This window comes from Anastrepha obliqua, chromosome 1 (genome assembly GCF_027943255.1).
Source record: "Anastrepha obliqua isolate idAnaObli1 chromosome 1, idAnaObli1_1.0, whole genome shotgun sequence".
In the NCBI taxonomy this organism is placed as follows: Eukaryota; Metazoa; Arthropoda; class Insecta; order Diptera; family Tephritidae; genus Anastrepha; species Anastrepha obliqua.
Window position 1 is genome coordinate 104,453,691 of NC_072892.1, and position 20,291 is coordinate 104,473,981.

The 20,291-nt window shown below is 38.0% G+C and overlaps 1 protein-coding gene across 2 annotated transcripts in view; it reads left to right on the plus strand.

Moving 5' to 3' along the window:
• The first annotated feature begins 202 nt into the window (after positions 1-202).
• The window catches only part of LOC129253500 (protein single-minded), a 95,356-nt gene continuing 75,267 nt past the window's right edge, over positions 203-20,291 (plus strand). The window contains exons 1-2 of one of the 2 annotated variants that reach the window (XM_054891907.1): positions 203-658; positions 778-1,004. The gene's annotated coding sequence lies outside the window, so the exon portion shown is untranslated. Of the gene's footprint in view, positions 1,005-20,291 lie in introns of both variants that reach the window. The other variant, XM_054891904.1, reaches the window with a different exon arrangement.

Genomic DNA, 20,291 nt, shown 5'->3' on the forward strand with positions numbered 1-20,291 from the left:
AACGTCATCGATACACTGCTGCTGCTTTTATCCACTTCGGCTATACGGTGTAGTTCGCAGCCGTCTATAGGAAATACTTCGGCATGTTTTCGCTGCCTGCTGCCGTATGCTGCTGCTCGCTGTTGGTTCCGACTGTTTGAACGAGGTCCATTTGCGGTGGAGTTAAGTCTCAGCTTTCATTCATTTCGATTCCAGCATCCAATCGTGTTTCGACACTCCAGTCGCACACTAACTAAACGATAAGCTTTTCTTATCTGCCTGTTTGGGCTGTAGTTGTGTATGTAATAGAAGTGTTCTAACGCGACTAACGATCAACAAAATGAGCGTCTCATTAGATTTACTAATGATACGCTCATGATTGCGGATATTAATAAAAATAACATTATAAGAACGAACGCAGTGAAACATTTATAAAAATAATAAAAAGTAGTGGCGGTACTCCGACTATTAATGACAAACATTTAAAGTTTGTCCAGCAATTAAAAACAGTGTAAAAATGCATACCATATGAATAAATATTTTATGCACATTTAAGTACGAGTACATATATACATATGTACATATTAACATTATCGAAGCTCAATAAAACGCTTCTTAGTGAGATTTAAGTGTTTATTCGAAAGCGTATTAGTTACAACGCATATGTGTACGAGTATATGTATGTACATACATTTCTGCATGCACATATATACCCATATTTCTGCACATAAATATTTTTTTACAACTTTTGCACAACTCGGGCTCGGTCCGTTCATAATTTTTTTTGTGGCTTCGTAGTGATTATTGTGGAAGTAGTAAAAGCAAAAGCAAATAGTTCTCTCAGTGAATATGTTTTCGAGTGTTATGTATCGTTATTTCCACCGATTTGTTGTGAACTGATTAGATTATTGGTTTCTCTCATCGTTCGGGAATATATCTACCTACAAACACACTCATAAGTGCGAAGACGGATTTGTAGCAGGAAACTGCAAAGATACCGGCGGCAAAACGGATATTTCACGAAGGTGAGTGTGGCGTTGCATGCGTGTGATATTTAAGATGGGCTCTAGCCAGCCTTAAATAAATTTCTATGCAAATGTTTTTCATGCATATTTTCGAATGCACTCATAAATATAAAATACAATATAAACAAATGAAAATACATCCAAAAACAATTGTTTGTGGTTGGAATACAGAAATTTATGCCGTGTAAGAAGTTCATAGCGGTATCTACATATTAACAGTATCTCATTAGAAGGCAAAGTGATTTTGTTTTTATTGTACCTATTTAAACTAAAAACTTTAAAGCCCCTTTTTCGGAACGCATGTATTTTAATAAAATTTATGAAGTGTATTCATTCCTAAAATTCGTAATTAAAAGTAATTCATCCTTTTAAGTTTGAAATGCTGATGTCAAATTTGATTTTTAACACCAGCCAAGTTGAGAAATACACTGCGCCGAAACAGATATACATAAAATATATCTAATTTGACGTGTTGTTTGTAACAACGCTATCGAAAGGTACATTTTAAGGTTCAAGCTTTGTATTGGCATTTCTGAAAGTTACTCAGCGCACCAGATTTAGCCGGCACAAGTTTTTAAAAATGTTTAAAAACGTAATTTTGAGAGTCTAAACCTCCATTTTTCCAAATGAGAAAATGTCTTGCCTATCTTAAACAAAAGTCAAAAAAAAGAGAATTGCAGGCTTGCGTTATTTGTGTTTAATATATGAGCTAAGAAAAGCATGACTGTTTTTTATTCTTAAGTATCGGGTGTTGTTTTAGCTACATGAGAACTATCGATATCGATAACTATGATTTGACAGCTGAGAATTTCTCTTCAGTAAGATTTGGCAAGTCATCATGAATTGTTTAAAGCCAGAACAACGCTTCTAAATCGTGAAAATTTGGTTTGGAAAAAATAATCTGTAATAATTAAAATATATTAATATTAATAATAATTCCCGAAGTTCATAGATTACGGATGGCATCATTTTTATCTCACCTTTATTTCCTTGGAATTGAGGAAGAAGCTACCTTTACAGTGAATGGCGAGCGCTATCAAGCCGTGCTGACTGAATTTTCGTTTTAAAAAATGAATCAGCTAAACAGCGACGACATTTGCTTTCAACAAGACGGTGCAATTTGCCGCGCTTAACAATCGATTTGTTGCAATATTCACGCTACCATTGATGCCATACGGCCAGATTTATTGGAAAAAGTAGTAAAAAATTGGACTGATCGAATGGACAACGCACCTACGAGGTGCAAACATAAGAAAATAAATGCCATAAAACTATCTATCAAATTATAATAGAAAAAAAAAAATGATTCCGATAATATTTCTGTTTTGTATTAACATTTTAAGTTCTCAAGCTCTTAAAAAAACACCCGATACATGTTTTTGTGTCTTAACGTTTAGAAATGCATGTAAATATGCACTTGAAGACTGTTGCACTTTTTTTTGTGAGTAAGGTAGGGTTCAAAATGCCTTCGCACTTACAGCGAACGTCGTCTACTGCGTTGAGTGGTGCGGCCACTAAAGCAATGCTTTAATGCTCCTCTTCTGGGGGGATTCTCTACCCAGGACTACTTTCTGCATTAGTTCGGGAGTTCCATAAGTGGACCAGTTCTATTCACACACGTCTGGGTCCACCATAATTGCAGCCAGCTTCATGCTATAGGCTCGTCTTCTTATGTCTCTATCTGTGCCGTGTTTGTGTCCATTGACAACAATTGGTTCCTACATCCAGGGTCCTTTTCTTTAAATTTTATTATTATTTATTTCCATTTTTTTTTGTTTTTTGGGGAATTAATTTTTTTTTTTCATTTATTATTTTATTTCAACTCAAACCCGCTACGTCCATATTGAAAAACAAAATATAAGTTTAAGGCACATTAAGTGTTCTACATGCACAGGTTCGTATATGAGGTCTGTATAGTCTAGCTTTTACAGCAGTCTGTATGGAGCTTAGCCAGTAATTCCAATGTTTGTCTAGGTAGGATTCTGATGCACAAGTATCATATTTTAGCTCTCCGCTCGGTCTTTTTATTTCATATTTCAGTTAGCTTTAGAAGTCATAGCCATTAATTGAGTATGTCCTCATTGTACTGAACATTGTAATCACGTCGTTTTCAGTCAAAAAAGAAAGCGATGTCATCGGTTTTTGTGGATTACAAGGGTATTGTACACCACGAATTTTTGTAAGGAATTGTGGGAGTCTCATGGGAGCTCGTGGATTTTGCAACAAAAAAAAAAGTAGAGCACTGTGCCATCATTATGCTTGAATTTTTGGAACCGAGTTCACCTGATATGGCTCCCTGTCATTTTTTTCTGTTTGTTCAACCATTACGGGGAACGCGTTTTAACAGCCGAAAGGAACTAATGGAAAAATTGACTAAATGAAAGAATTGGCTCTGATGGATATACCGAAAATAGAGTTCCAAAAATGTTTCGAGAGCTGAATGAAACGCTGGCGTAAGCGCATTGTAGTTTATAGGAGTACTTTGACGGCGATGATATCACTTTTGAGTGATAAAATTGTATTTGAGTTTTCCGAATATACATTCTGTCAAAAAAATATCGAGAATTGTTCATTTAAAAAGCGCGCGTTACATATACATATGTCTACATTTTTTTAGCTGGAATGTTAGTACAACTGTCCTCTATAGTGTCGCAGAGTTTGAGCTTGATCTGCCAATTAGTTTGTTTTTGGCATTTAATTAAATAATTATATCAGTCAACCACAGGTGTGCTCTGCGGTTTTCACTATGGATAAAAATATCGAACAAGGAATCGTGTGCCGAATCGTTGAAAATGTTGTAGAAAGCCTATGGCCAGTTTGCTTTATCAAAAACACAGGTCTATGAGTGGTATAAGGTTTTTGCTGAGGGCCGAGAAGTCGTGGAAGATTTGCCCCGATTTCGTCGCCCATCAACGGATGAAAACGTCGACAAAGTCAAGGAAATGGTCCTGGAAAACCATCGTTTAACTTTGAGGGAGATAGCTCGTTGGAGCGAATCAATTCGCAACATTTTATACCATCCATTGGGCATGAGACGCGTGTCTGCTCGACTCGTTCCAAGAGAGTTGAATTTCTTTCAAAGAATTCATTTGAAGAAGGTGCGGTTGAAGACATGCTTGAGCAAGTGAATTCGGACCCAACGTTTATCCAGCGCATCATAACAGACGATGAGACGTGGGTATATGAGTTTGCCATGCAAACCAATCAACAGGCGGCTGAATGGCGCTATCCACATGAGTTGAACCCCAAAAAACCACGTCAAAGTCGGTCAAAAGTGAAAGTCATGCTACTCGTTTTCTCTGATTATCTTGGTGTTGTACACTCGGAATCTCGGAATTCCTTCCAAATGGTTCTGCGGTATATAAAGAATATTAATTGGAAGTTATGCGACATTTGAGAGAGAATGTGCGTAGAAAACGGCCCAATTTGTGGAAAGAAAACTCATGGCGTGAGAATCAAGTGGCCAAAGATTTAGAGATATCCGAACTGAGCGGTCAAAATGTATTCAAAAATAAGCTTAAAGCAAAGGAGTTACTGCGTTTGCTTGAAAGTGACTAACTTCCGAGCATTGTGTTCTCGCACGAGAAGAATTTCCGAGGTGAACAATCCATAAACCCACAATATTAATTATGGAAAAAGTTTTGGAAACTGATTTGAAATCGGGGGTACCCAAACATTTTGGTCGTGGACCGTGGACGTTTCAACAGGACTAGGCACCGTCCCACAAAGCTAATGAATCAATAAGTCGATATTATGGCATTCGAATTCCCCAAACAAAAATCCTTTGCTTGCCCTTATAGGGCAATGTGAGCACAAAAAATAAGTCAGTATGAAAACTATGAAAAAAACGATTAAGCATGAATTGGCTAAAGTAACACAGGATCACATTTGGTCAACATGAAACTTATTTTCCGACCTTGTTAAGGCCACATCGAGCTAAAGTAAACGAATCCTGAATTTTTTCGCATATTTTAGCCTTTCAAATCAATAAAAAATAATTTGAAATAAAAAACCTAGGCCTGTTGAATAGGTAACACTTAACCTGCCGAATCCTGCACAGTGCGTTACACAATAAAGTGTCTAGTTAGTTGATAAAAGTGGAAAAAAGAAGATAAAAAAATGTTGTTTTTAAAAAGCGTTTTAAAGTGGTAAAACATCCAAGAGCCCATAAATGAAGTCCCAAAAAGTTGCAAAATACAAAAAAATGTTAGTAACGTTTGTATAGGAATATAACCAGAAATAGAACCACTCCGAAAAAATCTAACAACTCGATAGTCTGGTTGTTTGATCGTACCTCAACGGTTAGCCTGAGCAAGCGAAGGAAAAATTATCGCAAAAGGGAACTGATGTGTCAACTATACTATCCCATGCCGACTTATGGAATTGAGCATCCGTAACATATGCACCATCTCAAAACCCCTATTGAGAGAAAACCACGTTGAAACGCGTCTGAAATGGGCTAAAGAGAATTGGATGCGAAATTGAAATAACGTCTTCTTCTCAGATGAATACATTTTTGTAGTTTTTAACTGCTACAAGAGTGACTGGAGAGGCTACTACAAGGAGCAGTAAACACCTTGGAAAGGCCCATTTGTAACGGGTCTTTTTATCAAGTCGATTTGGCAAGTTGATTGCCTTTACGCATAAACTTAATGCAGAAAAGATGGTCAAACTATTAATGAATTCTGCGCAAATGTTGAATGGATTGCAAAATAATGGCTCATGACACTGAAGTTGTCTTTGCAGATATTGGAAACTGAAAAATGAAATGGAAATGCTAGACTGGCCATCTCAAAGCGCAGATGCAAATTAAATCGAAACTATTTGGTCATTAACGAGGCAAGAGCTTATAGGGGGGGAAAAATCAACAACAAAACAGTTCATTTTGGAGAGAGTTTCCGTTGGTATATGCCCAAGAACTAAGGCAAAGTTGTACGAGAAGATGCCAAACCATCATTGACAACAATGGAAAGGCGAAGGACATATTTGCATTCACTTTCCGAAAATACATATACACAATGTACACGTATATATATATAAATATAATAGGACTATGAATAAGTTCGTGCGGTTTTACAACAGATGGCGTAACTTGATTATTATTCCATCGATCCACATTTCCAAACATTCATTGGAGAGCTACTGTCGTAAGGCACAAACGTCAGTATAAGTTTTTTATTTGAAGCGTAAACAACAATATTTTTACCACACTTGAAAATGTCGAATTTCGTGCCAAATAATGTGTTTTTGCGGGGAATTTTTTAATATGAAGAAAAAAGCAGCCGAAAGTCATCGTATCTTGGTGGAAGTTTATGGTGAGCATGCTCTAGCTGAGCGAACGTGCCAGAAGTGGTTTGCACGCTTTAAAAGTGGTGATTTTGGCTTGGAAGACGAAGAACGCGAGGGTGCGCCGCCAAAGTTCATGGATACCGAATTGGAGGAATTGCTCGATCAAGATCCGGCTCAAACGCAAGAAGAGGTTGCAAAAACTTTGGGAGTTGATCAATCAACCATTTCCAAACGTTTAAAAGCCATGGGAATGATCCGAAAGGTAGGCCATTGGGTGCCGTATGAATTGAAGCCAAGAGACGTTGAACGCCGTTTTATGGCATGCGAACAACTGCTTCAACGGCACAAAAGAAAGGGTTTTTTGCATCGAATTGTGACTGGCGATGAAAAGTGGGTCCATTACGACAATCCAAAACGTCGGGCAACGTATGGATACCCTGGCCATGCTTCAACATCGACGTCGGCGCAGAATATTCATGGCCTGAAGGTTATGCTGTGTATCTGTTGGGACCAGCTGGGTGTTGTGTATTATGAGCTACTGAAACCGAATGAAACGATTACGGGGGATGTCTACCGACGACAATTGATGCGTTTGAGCCGAGCACTGCGAGAAAAACGGCCGCAATACGCCGATAGACACGACAAAGTTATTTTGCAACATGACAATGCTCGGCCACATGTTGCACAAGTGGTCAAAACATACTTAGAAACGCTCAAATGGGATGTCCTACCCCACCCGCCGTATAGTCCAGACCTTGCGCCATCCGATTACTATCTCTTCCGATCGATGCAACATGGCCTGGCTGACCAGCACTTCCGTAATTACGATGAAGTCAAAAAATGGATCGATTCGTGGATTGCGGCAAAACCGACCGAATTTTTCACAAAGGGAATCCGTGAATTGCCAGAAAGATGGGAAAAAGTAGTAGTAAGCGATGGACAATATTTTGAATATTAAATTTGTAACCATTTTACGTCAATAAAGTTTCAAATTTCGAAAAAAACCGCACGAACTTATTCATATATACGCCGAACTCCTCCTCCCATTTGAGGTGTCCGCCTTGATGTTATTCCACAAATGGAGGGATCTACAGTTTCAAGCCGACTCCGAACGGCAGATATTTTTATGAGGAGCTTTTTCATGGCAGAAATACACTCGGAGGTTTGCCATTCCCTGCCGAGGGGCGACCGCTATTAGAAAAAACTTTTTCTTCATTTTGGTGTTTCACCGAGATTCTAACCTACGTTCTCTCTGAATTACGAATGGTAGTCACGCACCAACCCAATCGGCTACGGCGGCCGCGTGGGTATGTAAGTACATAAATGTCAGCTGGCGTAAAAGTAATCATCCCATTGAAAGAATTATTCAATAGGATTTGTCTAGGACGCCCACGACGCATGGTGCGGTGCTTAAGTTTTATTATCCCGGATCACCTCAACGCAAGGTAATGCGGCCGCAGTAGTCGAATGGGTTGGTGCGTGACCACCATTTGGGAGTGCGTAGGCTCGAATCTCCTTAGATGAAACACTAAAATGATAGAAAACATTTTTTCTAAAAGCGATTGCCCCTAGGAGTATGACATGTAGAACTCCACGCAAGTGGGGAAAGTTACTGATCGCCATTTACTTGGGAGTGGCCAGGACGATTCTTCTACATATGTTTCAAGCAGCTCACAACTTCCGGGATTAGCCTAAGTATTCTCTGGGAAGCTTTCAAACACTCATTCGAGAGCGAGCCAACGTAAGAAGGCGAAGCATCCCAGGATAGCTAGTTGTGCGTTGGGTTTGGGACCCGCCACATAAAAATCCGCTCAATGAAAACACGAACAAAGCTTCGGATGAGAATTTCCTGTACTGATGACGACCCCTGCAAACGAACTAAGGACTACGATTTGAGGGCATGCACCTGGAATGTCCGGTCCTTTAACGGCGAAGGTGCCTCTGCCGGGCTGGTTGATGTCCTCGTGAGTAAAGGCTGACATCACTGCCACTCAAGAGATGTGATGGACGGGGCAAGGCAGGAAAAACTTAAAACCTTGCGACGTCTACTACAGCTGCCATGTAAAGGAGCGCAAATTCGGTGTTGGAGAGAGACTTCGTCGCCAAGTACTGTCGTTCACTCCGGTGGACGAGCGTCTCGCAATAATCCGCATCAAAGCGCGATTTTTCAACATCTCTTCGTCGACTTCAAAGCTGTATTCAACAGTACGAAAATGAGTTACCTATATGCCGCGTTGTCTGAATTTGGGATTCGCGCAAAACTAATACGGCTATGCGAGATGACGCTGCTCAATACCAATAGCGCCATCAGAATTGGGAAGGACCTCTTCGAGCCGTTTGATACGAAACTAGGTTTCAGACAGGGTGACTCGCTGTCGTGTGACTTCTTCAAACTGATGTTGGAGAGGATCCCATAAATCAAGCACAGTATTATACCTGCTGAAGTTTTACTGCTGCGGAATATCGTTATATGGATCAAATATGGTTGCTTTAACAACCATTTTCTTCCATAAAAATGATTGTCTCGAATCAAGTGAACCGGACTGTATGTATGTATAAGTAAAGTACATATATGCATACGAGTTCTTATAAATTGTACCAAGGCTTCCTTATCCTTATTCTTACTGCGTTTTATAGTGATTATATCATTTATTTTTTATTTAATATGTCCATGCGAATATGTAAACAAGTTATTAAGTAATTCATATGTACAAGCAGAAAGTTTAATTTCCCATGCATGAAATCTTATCGCCAACGAATATCCTTGCGTATCTTGATTCGAATATCTCAGCCTCAAGCGGACGCCTTGCGAAGGATTCACATGTCAACATTCTTGACGATCAGTTGGTTACCCCTTTTTCCTTAAGATTGTAACAATCAAAAGGAATACAAGTAAAAAAGCATTTACCAGAATTTGTTGTAATTGGAAAAAACAAAAAATAGATGCAACAACACAACAAACCAATGCGGGTCAATAATGTGAGTGATGATATGGTATAGTTCATAGACGGTAGTTATGTTGCAATGTTGCAACACGAGAGGGCTGCGAGAGCGTGCATGCGTACACGTCCTGTGCGAGCGGACCGCACAGGACAGCAGTGAAAAAAGGAGCAAGTACTCGTTGATGCGATGTTGAACAACTATTTGAGATATTCGATGTTATTGCTTACATCTTCGCTATCAAATTGGAGGTGATGAAAGTGTATGCCAATGTTTTGTGGTTGTTTTCTACGAAGCGTAATTTAAAGGAATTGCACGTCCTTATTATTGCTGTTACCGCTGCCGTTCGTGCCACACAGTGGCTTGCCACTTTGCCACACTGTTGATCGAAGTGATTCGATACTGTCGTCGGACGTGATCCAAACAAAAGATGCCATGTCGATTTGTTGTTTGAATTGTTGTTGATGTAGGTATAGAAGAAATGCGTAGTGAAAAATGCCGTAAACGCGTTTTAAGCAAATAGTTTTAATCAAATAGCGACAGTCTCACATGTATGCATGTACATATGTACATATGTGTGTATGTCTGCTATGTACGGGTATATACCATACATATGTATGTGCCTACCAAATTTATTGTGGCACATGCAATTCGCAAAAGGATAACATCTTTTTCAAGAATTGACAAATTTCAATTTTTGCGATCAAATTTTGCTGATACCAAATTTTCCTTTGCTACTCTTTCATTTGGCGTGCTATTTTTTGTAATTTGCTTATGGCTTGTTGACGAATTGGCGAGACTGTTGAGTACTGTTTGAGAGGCGTGAAAAAAGTGCAAAAAGGCAAAAAGTATAAAAAGGTACATTTAACGCGTTGTACGCGCCTGCGCATAAATTAAATGTCACTGACACGAATGATGAGCCTATTGATGGGATGAAGAAAGAAGCTGGAAAAGCAAAAGGCATAGTTCGAAGTGAAATTGGAAGTCGTACGGAAGTGTGTTTTGCCTTAGTTATATATGTATGTTTATACATATTTACCTAAGTATGTAGGTATGTGTGCACGCACTGAATGCTTGTAAGTACAAATATAAATGTGCTTTAGCTGTGAACAGATTCAAATTAGTACACTTCCAAAGAGTGGGGGCGTTTTACGCAATTCTATTCAATATCGTTGCTACCTTAATGGCAGCAGAAATACGCTTCCTCTATACACCAAGATTCATATACATATGTAAGTATTTACGTGTACATCTTCAGCCCCATTTCCTATTCGTTATTAGCCCGAAAATGTATTAATACATTTTTAGTTTACGCCTCAGTGGCACTATCCATTTTAAAACGGAAGTTTGGTAAATGCTTTGAACTCTAGGCGGCATATGTAAATCTTCGAAACATTCATTATTTGGATTTTGGTCCTTTCTTCAGCAGGCTGCGACAACACAGTTGCCTTTGCGGCTCAATTACGTCTCTGATTGAGTGTGAAATTTTTGATGTAGCAATGCGCCTGTTACATTTAAACTCAATGTCACACGCATGCACATATACATACAAACTCACGTGCGCACGCACCCACAAAAATATTTCTATATGCGTATGTGATCTATAGTCCGGCAAGATCACGCATGCGTTACAACAACTGCGACAATATCCTGCTACTGCACAGTGGGCTGATTTTCGTTTTTGTTGCCAGGCGAATATTGTACTTGAAGCCTAACAAATAATAAAACGATAGGGAAATGGGGGAAAAAGAGGTTTTGTTTAATTACTTTTCTTCAAACTATCCTGTCACCTTAATGAAAGTGAGAAATCCGGTGAGGGAGATTTGAAATAATTTGTGTATTCCAAGAAAATTTGATCTAGACATATATTGGGTTGCCGAAGATACCTATGGTAGAAAAATATTGCCCTTCAGCATGTCACAATGTGATTGAATTAGTTTCAATTTTTTCTATTTGGAGACTCGTTGCCTGATTGGTTTTTTGATGCTATTATTATTAATGGCTATTTGTACACTGCAACCTGAAAAGACTATTGTGCAGTCATGTGTCCTACTTAAACAGTATTATTATTATTATACGTTCTGGATCAATGGGTTTTTTTGATTGCCGCATGCCCGTTTAGGCTCTCCAGTACTCCATTAGGTCTCGTTATTCAGGCTCATTTTGAAAGGCGCTGTTAAAGCTGTTATTTACCCGTCAGAAAGGTTCAGGACATATGAAGGGAGTGTTTGCCCCTTTTTCGCTAAGGTGTCCGCAATTTCATTCCCTTCATGTCCCTCATGTCCCCTCATCATTCATCAGAGCAACAAAGTTTCTTGTTGCTTGAGTTTCGAGGATTTTGATTGAAATAAGAAGCTATATAGCGATTTTAGAACTGCTTGGCTGTCAGAGAGAATGTTGATATTGGCACCACTCGTGCCTGTACGAAGACATTAGCTGGCACATAGCTCTAAGACGTGGACGTCTACCTGAAAATGGAAGTCGTTTTTCCCATTGCAATTACCGTCTTGAAATGTGGTCCGACAATTCCAGCCCCGATCTTCTATTTTGGAGCCATCAGTAAACCACACCTGTTCGTCTTGTCTCAAAGATTCTACGTAGGGCGATTACTGATGGCCACCTTGAAATTCTTGGAGAACTCTAGTTTTCTTTCCATTGTGTCCTGTAGATTGCCTGTAAGACTGCCTTCCTTAGATGAAATAAGAAGCCTTAGAGCTGCACTAGCTGCCGACCGTTTGGCTACAAGGTGATGATTTTAGGTACTAGGTCTGTTTTTTTTTTCATTTTCGGTGAAATTTAGAGCGTAAACAGAAGCACTGGATCAAAAAACAAAGAACACAATTTCGTGCCCGAAACAAGACGCCACAGATATTTGTTATTATTTATTGTTATTTTTAATTCCTCTTCTTACATGACTTCGGGTTAGTGTGAACTACAAATTACCCTCTCAAAGAACCAACACAGGAAACAGAAAATATGTAGTTTTGGGCACCCGCGCACGAACTCCAGCGAGCAAAGAAACATCCTGAATATTGTTTTAATGAATCTCAGTTCGAAAGCGAAGGTTTAGTCGCATTTTTCGGGATATTAATTAAAGATTTTTCCCTTGTCCATAGTAGTATGGAATTCGCTAAGTGCGCAGGCTTGGTAAATGCACTCATGAGAAATATTTGCTTTCTTCTCATGCTTTACTCATGGGAAATATTAGCTGGGTCACTGTTTTCATTTCCACTGCAAGAAGTTTTTACGTTTCGACTTCCTATCTCAGGAAGTTGTTTTCAAGAGAATTTTGACCAACATGCGCTGACTTCAGCACAATCAACAATCCTATAACTCTACAAGCATAGATCTAAAAGCCAACGTTTTGAAAGAGGTCATGTTTAGGTCAAAGCAAGTTTTGAAAGCAATTCGGTTCATAGTACCCGAAATACAGACGATGAAAGCTCATAACAAGTAGCTTAGTATAGAACAAACGAATAGCTGCTCAGAGCTGCAATTTTAGACAAACTGCATCCGAACTGTCGCGGTAGACACGGATGAGATCGGCAAGGTCGATTAAGTATATATTTTGGAGATACTATGATTCCCTCTAGGGGCGGTCGTTGTACCCGAATGGGTTGGTGCGTGACTAACATTCGGGAGTGTGCAGGTTCGAATCTCCGTGCATGAAACAGCAAAATGAAAAAGTGTTTTTTAATAGCGGTCGACCCTCGGCAGGCAATGGCAAACCTCTTAGTGTATTTCTGCCATGAAAAAGCTCCTCATAAAAAACCATTTGCCGTTCGGAGTAGGCCCATCCATTTGTGAAACCATATCAAGACTTGTGCCAAACACTCGCCCATACACCTAACAGAAGTATATGCACTAATTATTTATTTTTTTATTTATTTCTCTAAGGTGGTTCAATTTAGCAAAACGCTGTGGAATGTTCTTGAAGAGTTGAAAAGATCTTCAAAAAAATGATATGAGTCCATAATATTTTTGAGAGAACACTGAAGGTCGCGCAAAGCGCTGTACCGCTTTCGGTTCTGAATGAATTTCACAGAATCATTTACTGATCTGTCTTAGTTATAGGGTTTTACAATTTAACTTTTAATTTTTTTTCATAAGTTTCCTAATTTGGCACCTTCTTATCTCGTCGTGGGAAAATTATTCCAAAAAATTTCTTAACGACGAATATCCAGGGCCGAACTCCTTGAACCATTAGAAGGTACAGTCTACGAAAAAAGAGCGCAGCTCAAGACTTGTCAGAAAGTTAAGCCAATTTCGAGTTACCAAATCATGAAAAATTGTCTCAAAGTATTTTCTTAAAACTAAAGTTTTTAGAGTAAATATCAAATTAAAAGTGGCTTAAGACGTTACCGAACATTAAATTTATTATTTGTTGGTGATCCAAAATTATGCACATAAATCATTATTTCAATTCTTCTGAATCACTGTGGGATTAACCATATCACAACTTTCGCCTTTAGCGGCAGCTGCGCTGGTTTCGATTTGATTTTTCTCGTTTTATTTCTGTTTCTTTAATGCAATTGTGTGGCTCGTTAATCCCCTTGTTGTACTTGCAGTCGTTAGTCGTCAATCAATTTGTCACACATACTAATTTTGCGCTAGTTTCTAGAACAAGCCAACGACGCACCGAACTAACCAACCAGTACGCCAACAGAAAGGATGAAGTCGAGCTGCCACGCGTGCGCTGTAGTGCAGTTGTTGCTAGCCGATAATGGTGCGGGTGTTGCGGTCAGTTAGTTAATCAGTTGGTTGGCCAGTTGGCAGTTTCTAGAGAGTTGAAGTCGGAATCTGCCAGAAGGATTCGTTGCGCTAATATGCGAGCATATGCATATGCAGATAAATTCAAGCAACTACGCATGCTTATGACCGAATGTTTGTATATTTGTATGTCTGTAGGTAGGTATAGCGTAGCCTGTGCCTATGTAACGTAAGTTGTCATAAGTTTAAAAATGTTTTTGTTTTCAGTTGAAATGTGAATTTGATGAGTTTTACCGATGTCACAGTTGTTGTTATTGTTATTACAGTTGTCGCCTCTCAATATCGTCATTTACCAAAGCTACGTTGCACACGTACCATATACATACATACATATGTATGTACTTATATTTATACACATTTACACATACTAAGTGTATGAAGGTATATTTGCCAGTTTGAGTTGTTGGAGTTGCTTTGCTTCATTGCATGCAATGGTTCTTGGAAGTATAATAGTAAATATTTTCATGTGCCCTTGGTCTTGTGGAGCTGCTCCTACGAAATTCCGGCAAATCTTGTTACACACTCGCATATACACATATTAATTTGAATATATGTAAGCATGTATGTATGAAAAAAAATTACATACATACGTTCGTATTCACCTAAATACTCACCCCCTTGCTTTGGTTTGTTTAGTGAAAATTATTTACAGATACTTTATTTTATTATGTACCAGAGTAATATATTTTCCCTCTTTCTATATAAATTTAAAATATGCAAATTAGCCATGCGTAATTTGCATTTTGAAAAATGTCCGCCACAGCTCATAAACGCCCTTAGTGACAATTATCCATATTCACGCATACACAGCTGCTGCCAACTTAATAGTAACACGTATTTTCGTAAGATTTGGTTTTAATTTTTTTTTTTTCAAATAAAGTAATTCAATTAAAAATGGAATTTGTAAATACATTTGAGATTACTCTTTTAAGGGGTGAACAGATTGGAGTTGCTTTTTCCAATAGAGTGTTTTTGACAAATCACGCATGACTATGGTCAAACTACTCATAAATATATAGTTTTTTCAGTATTCATTGATATCTCATCATGGAAAGACTTACGCCTCAACAACGTTTACAAATCGTACAATTTTATTACGAGAATCAACGCTCTGTGAAAAGTGTTCATCGCGCGCTGAGGCCAACTACACCGATGAGGCCCATTTTTGACTTAAAGGCTAAGTTATTAAGCAAAATTGCCGTATTTGGGCTGAAGAGCAACCCGAAGTCATTCAAGAACAGCCATTGCATGCATTGAAAATAACCATTTGGTGTGGTCTATGGATTGGAGGAATCATCGGCCCATATTTCTTCAAAGACGAGACTGACGCAAATGTAACAGTGAGTGGTGAATGCTATCGCACGATGATAAACAACTTTTTGATGCCGGAAATCGAAGTGCGTGATCTCCAAAACATTTGGTTCCAACAAGACGGCGGACGGCGCTACTTGCCATACAGCCCGTGCGTCGCCGTTTCGGACTAGTGCATTGGTCTCCCAGATCGTGTGTTGTCACACCTTTGGACTTTTATTTGTGGGGGTATGTAAAGTCTAAATGCTTTGCGGATAAACCATCTTCAATTGAGGCTTTGAAAGCCAACATTACTAAAGTTATTCACGAGATACCGACCGAAGTCCTCCAGCGAGCCATTAAAAATTGGTGTTTACGGATGACCGAATTACGGCGCAGCGGCGCCCAACATTTGAAAGGGATTATCTTTAAAAAATAAATGTAACGAATGGTTTTACACAAATATAATAAAGATCACCCAATGAATGTGAAATTTCGTTGTTTTATTTGAATTTAAAACCAGATACCTCTAAATTGATTACCTTTTCCATTATAAAGTGAATACATTTTAAGGGAACCCGGCCTAGAAATTTCATCGATTTTTTGTTTTTTCGATGTTTTGAAAGTATAGAATCGTAGGAATATACGTGAAATTTTCATGCGGAAATTTCCAATATTACAGCTTCTGCAGCCCATTAACTAGGTGAAGAGCGGTCTGCGCGTTCCTGTAACTCAAACTTCAAGCCCATTTATCTCGAAATGACATTTTTCGGCCTGGTGTTTTCAGAAAAAAAACTATTCAACTAAATCGTCTGAAATTTTAATATGTCGTTCACAACATCAATGGCTATCGTCCGTACTAGAATCATATTATTATTTCAATTATTTCGTTTTTTTTTTAATAAAAAACTGGTAAAAAAACAATTTTTAGAGTGTCAAATTCAAAACCGCGCCATTTTGTCAAGTTTGTTTTTACTCTAGCACGGGACATAGCTACAGTCATACTGATTAATAATTTGTTTGCTTTTTGTGTTTCAGATTAATAGAAGAGCCAAAATGGACAACACCGTCCAAGTCTAATTTTTCGGCAGGGTCAACATCAGCGCCATTTTTTGAATTATTAAAATTAAAAAAAAATTTCCATTTTATATGTAAAAGAAGTTAAATAAAAAGCCAAAAAAAATTTTAATACCATTTTTCATTTTTTTTATTGTAAAAAAAAAAATCATCAAAATACCTTAAATTTTCGAGCTCTAGACCACCGGGACCTTAAGCAAATATTAATTAACTGTTGCCTTAATTTAATAGACTTGGTTAGAGTAGTTTTCAAATAAATATATTCATTAGTATCTACTTATGTACTACTAAATAATCCTCAAATCATCCCAATACTCGTACATTGGTGCGGTCATATACGCGCCTTAAACTTTCTTATCCAAAAATCAACTAATTTCGAAACAAATTGATCATTTTGCTATGGTACTACTCTAGTCAATGACGAAGTGGTGGGATTTCTTTTATTAAATACCAGTATGTGAACTATAATGTTTCCAAACTAGTTTGGTTTTCCCTGCAGGGTAGATACATTTAACTGGTTCATTTGTGCGTGCAATAATTTTTATTCTTTGTTGCGCTCATTTCTCCCTATATTCTTATATATGCATGTGTGTACTAGGAATGCCAATCCTGGAATGCCGGAGTTTTTCAGGTCCCGGAATTTAATACAAGGTAAACTCGGGATCCCGAAGAATTAAAAATATTCGAAACTTGTTTATTGCAAAATTTGATTTCCACAAAATAAATCAAATTTCCAGAAACTTACTATAATTTCATTCATACCTACCAATAAATCAACTCATCCAGTCGAACTGAGAAGCTTTTGTTTTTACAAATGCAAGCAAACAAGAAAGAGTTTAAAGTCAAGAAGTCTGATTTTGTTTGTCAGGAAGATTTAAATGAATAAAATATAGCGTCACTAACAAGGGGCATTTGCGTATTCTCGGGCTTTTTCCTTGCGTTTCAGTTACCACCGACTTTTACGACTCGGTGGATTTACACTTTGATAGGCCTTATACGATCAAGCTTCCATCTAGAGAGAACTGGGAAAATGGTGTAGTATTTTATGAAAATGGAGCGGTGAATGGTTCTAACCTCAACGACAAGTGGGAGGCGTGTCTATTCGGAAGCTATAGGCATCAGCATACCTTTCCGCTTGCCTGATGGGTATTCTAAGCTGAAGTTTTGGCGATTAAAGGAGGCCTTTTAGCGCAAAACAAATAAAGAATTACAGTCAGAAATATCTACATATATTCCGATAGAGAGGCAAACGCCTTAATCGTGGAAGCACTCTTCGAAAACAGTGGTAAAGTATTATGAACAGTTAAGATTACTCGCACAGTTTTTCTCTTTAACTCAACTCTGAGTGCCGGGCTACAGTAAAATTGGGCGTAATTGTGTGGCGGGTTAGTTAAACTGGGGCACTACGCTCCAAATTGCTCAAGGCAGAGGTGATATAGTTATGCCCTTGGCATCATGTGTTTCTATCACCTTAAGTATTGCCAACAATCGCTGGAGACAGTTACATACCTGTAGTATTAGTAGACAGACATGGCCAGAGTGGATTATGGGTCGCACTAACAGTCTACTTAAATATAGCAGGATGGACTTAACATTATTAGTAAGAGTCCTATCTGGGCACTGCCTTATAAGAAGGCATGCCAGTAGAATTGTGCCATAATTTGACTTTTACAAAGCTGTCAGGATGTACATAGAAGTGGAAGAGACAGTTGAACACCTTCCATGCGGGTGTATGGCTCTTTGTTGAAGAAGGTTGAATTTGCTGGGAATCGGTTTTTTGTAGAGCATCGCGGATGTTGCAAATATATAATAAAATTAGCTAGACTAACTCGATTTACGAGTATAAAGTCCACAGGGTACTTTGGGTACTTTTTCCCCCGGGCCCGGAGTTTTCAGAGGGGCCCGGACTCGAGATAATACGTATTTATATGAATTAGCCATAATTGGAAAGGGCCCGCATTTGCAATTTTCCCCCGGGGCCCGGATATGCTCCCTACGGCCCTGGCCGTCGTAGCCGAATGGGTTGGTGGGTGACTACCATTCGGAATTCAGAGAGAACGTAGGTTCGAGTCTCGGTGAAATACCAAAAAGAAGAAAAAGTGTTTTCTAATAGGGGTCGCTCCTTGGCAGGCAATTGCAAACCTCTGAGAGTATTATACAAGTATACACATGTGAGTATATAATTGGCGCGTACACCCTTTTTGGGTTTAGGTGGAGATTTCGAAGGCACAGGTCAGTCGGCTACGGCGACCAGATTGAAATAGCCCACTTTAAACGCTTGGCTGATTTTACGTAAATATTTTAAATGCAATAATAATTATTGTATATTTTTGTTGATTTTTTTTTTTCGTATATAATTATTGCTTCTGAAATCTCCATTGCATTCTAATTTGTGACTCATCACCTGAATCGCATGGGTGTTTTAAAACAATTAAAAGAAATTATTATAAAATATCAGGGCTTGTCAGTTTTAATAAATATGCAATTTTTAAATAAGTTTTTCTAACATTTCGAATGATTTTATCCCATGCTATATTTTATTGCTTACAGTTATTAAATTTTTGCTCGCATTAAAAAAATTATGTCCCAAGGTGAATTTCGGGATCCCGGGTTAATCTAAAAATATCCCAAAATCCCGTTAATATTGGCATCTCTCGTGTGTATATTGCGTCTGCAATTTTGTTGCATTCATTTTTCTTTTCTTTGTGCTTAATTTTCTTTGAAAATATCTCCACGACTGCGCACTCGCGCCGTTGACAAGCTTCAAATTTCAATCTCAACCGTAATTTGTTTTTTTTTCTTTAATTTTATTACTACTGCTCTTGTTCAATGTGTTAGCTATTGTTATAGCTGGTGTTGTTTATATTTTCTTTTCTTAGTTTTTTTATTGCATTGTCAAAGCTTCAATAGAATTTACCATGGCATATCGCCCACGGTTGTATTGGAGCCCGCATAGAATTTCACACATTCCCTCGCGAAACAAGTCGTTATCAACATGACAAAGATGCAGTTTCTTTACTGTGCATTTATGGCTACAAATAACTAAATGAAGAACTGTCGAATTGAAAACAAGTGAATGTACGAGTATTACGTCGGTATCAGTTGCACGGGTTTTTTTTTCTAAAAACAAATTTGAAATCTTGTGGTATTTTTTTAACTCACATATGTATGATTTTAGTAATTATCACTTCATCTAGATAGAGTTTGATAGTTTCCTTAAATATATGCGCATATTTTGTAGGTATTGTGAACGAATTTCTGGTCTTTAAAAGTACCTACTAGAGAATGTAGAGAAAATAGAATTTAGGTTTAGCTGCTTGGAGCAAGCCTAAATAAGTAATTTGAAGTGTAAACAAAGGCAAAATACGCAAATTTTTATATTTTCACTGCAAAAATTGCTTTTAACATATTTTTCTATGATACTTTTCTCTCTCAATTAATGATTCACGATGACATATGTATCTCTAGCTTTTTATTCAGCTGACGCTCCTCGTGTCGGTTGAGCGGAAGTAGCGCATCCAACCTCTTTAAACTTAATTTTTAATTTATTTTGAATTGCGCACAATTAGCACACATTTATTTGAATTTGGAGATTTTGATAAGTGTTATTAAAATATTATTATAATATACGCTTCACTCAAATAATACCCAAACAAATCGAAGTTAAACGATGCTAACGACGGTTGCTTAAAAGTGAATTGCCTTAATAACTGCCTGGACGTCTAGGTTTCACAAACAATTGTTTTTTTGTATGACAGCTAATACATATTTTCAATTGTATTATCTTGTGTAAAGGTGTGTCATTACAAGTATGTGTGCATAGACCTAATCTGTTGATTCCAAATCACAGAGAGGACGAAATAATTGTGGTATTACTTTAAACGAGAAATGTGTGAGAATTAAATTAGATCTAGTAATTTT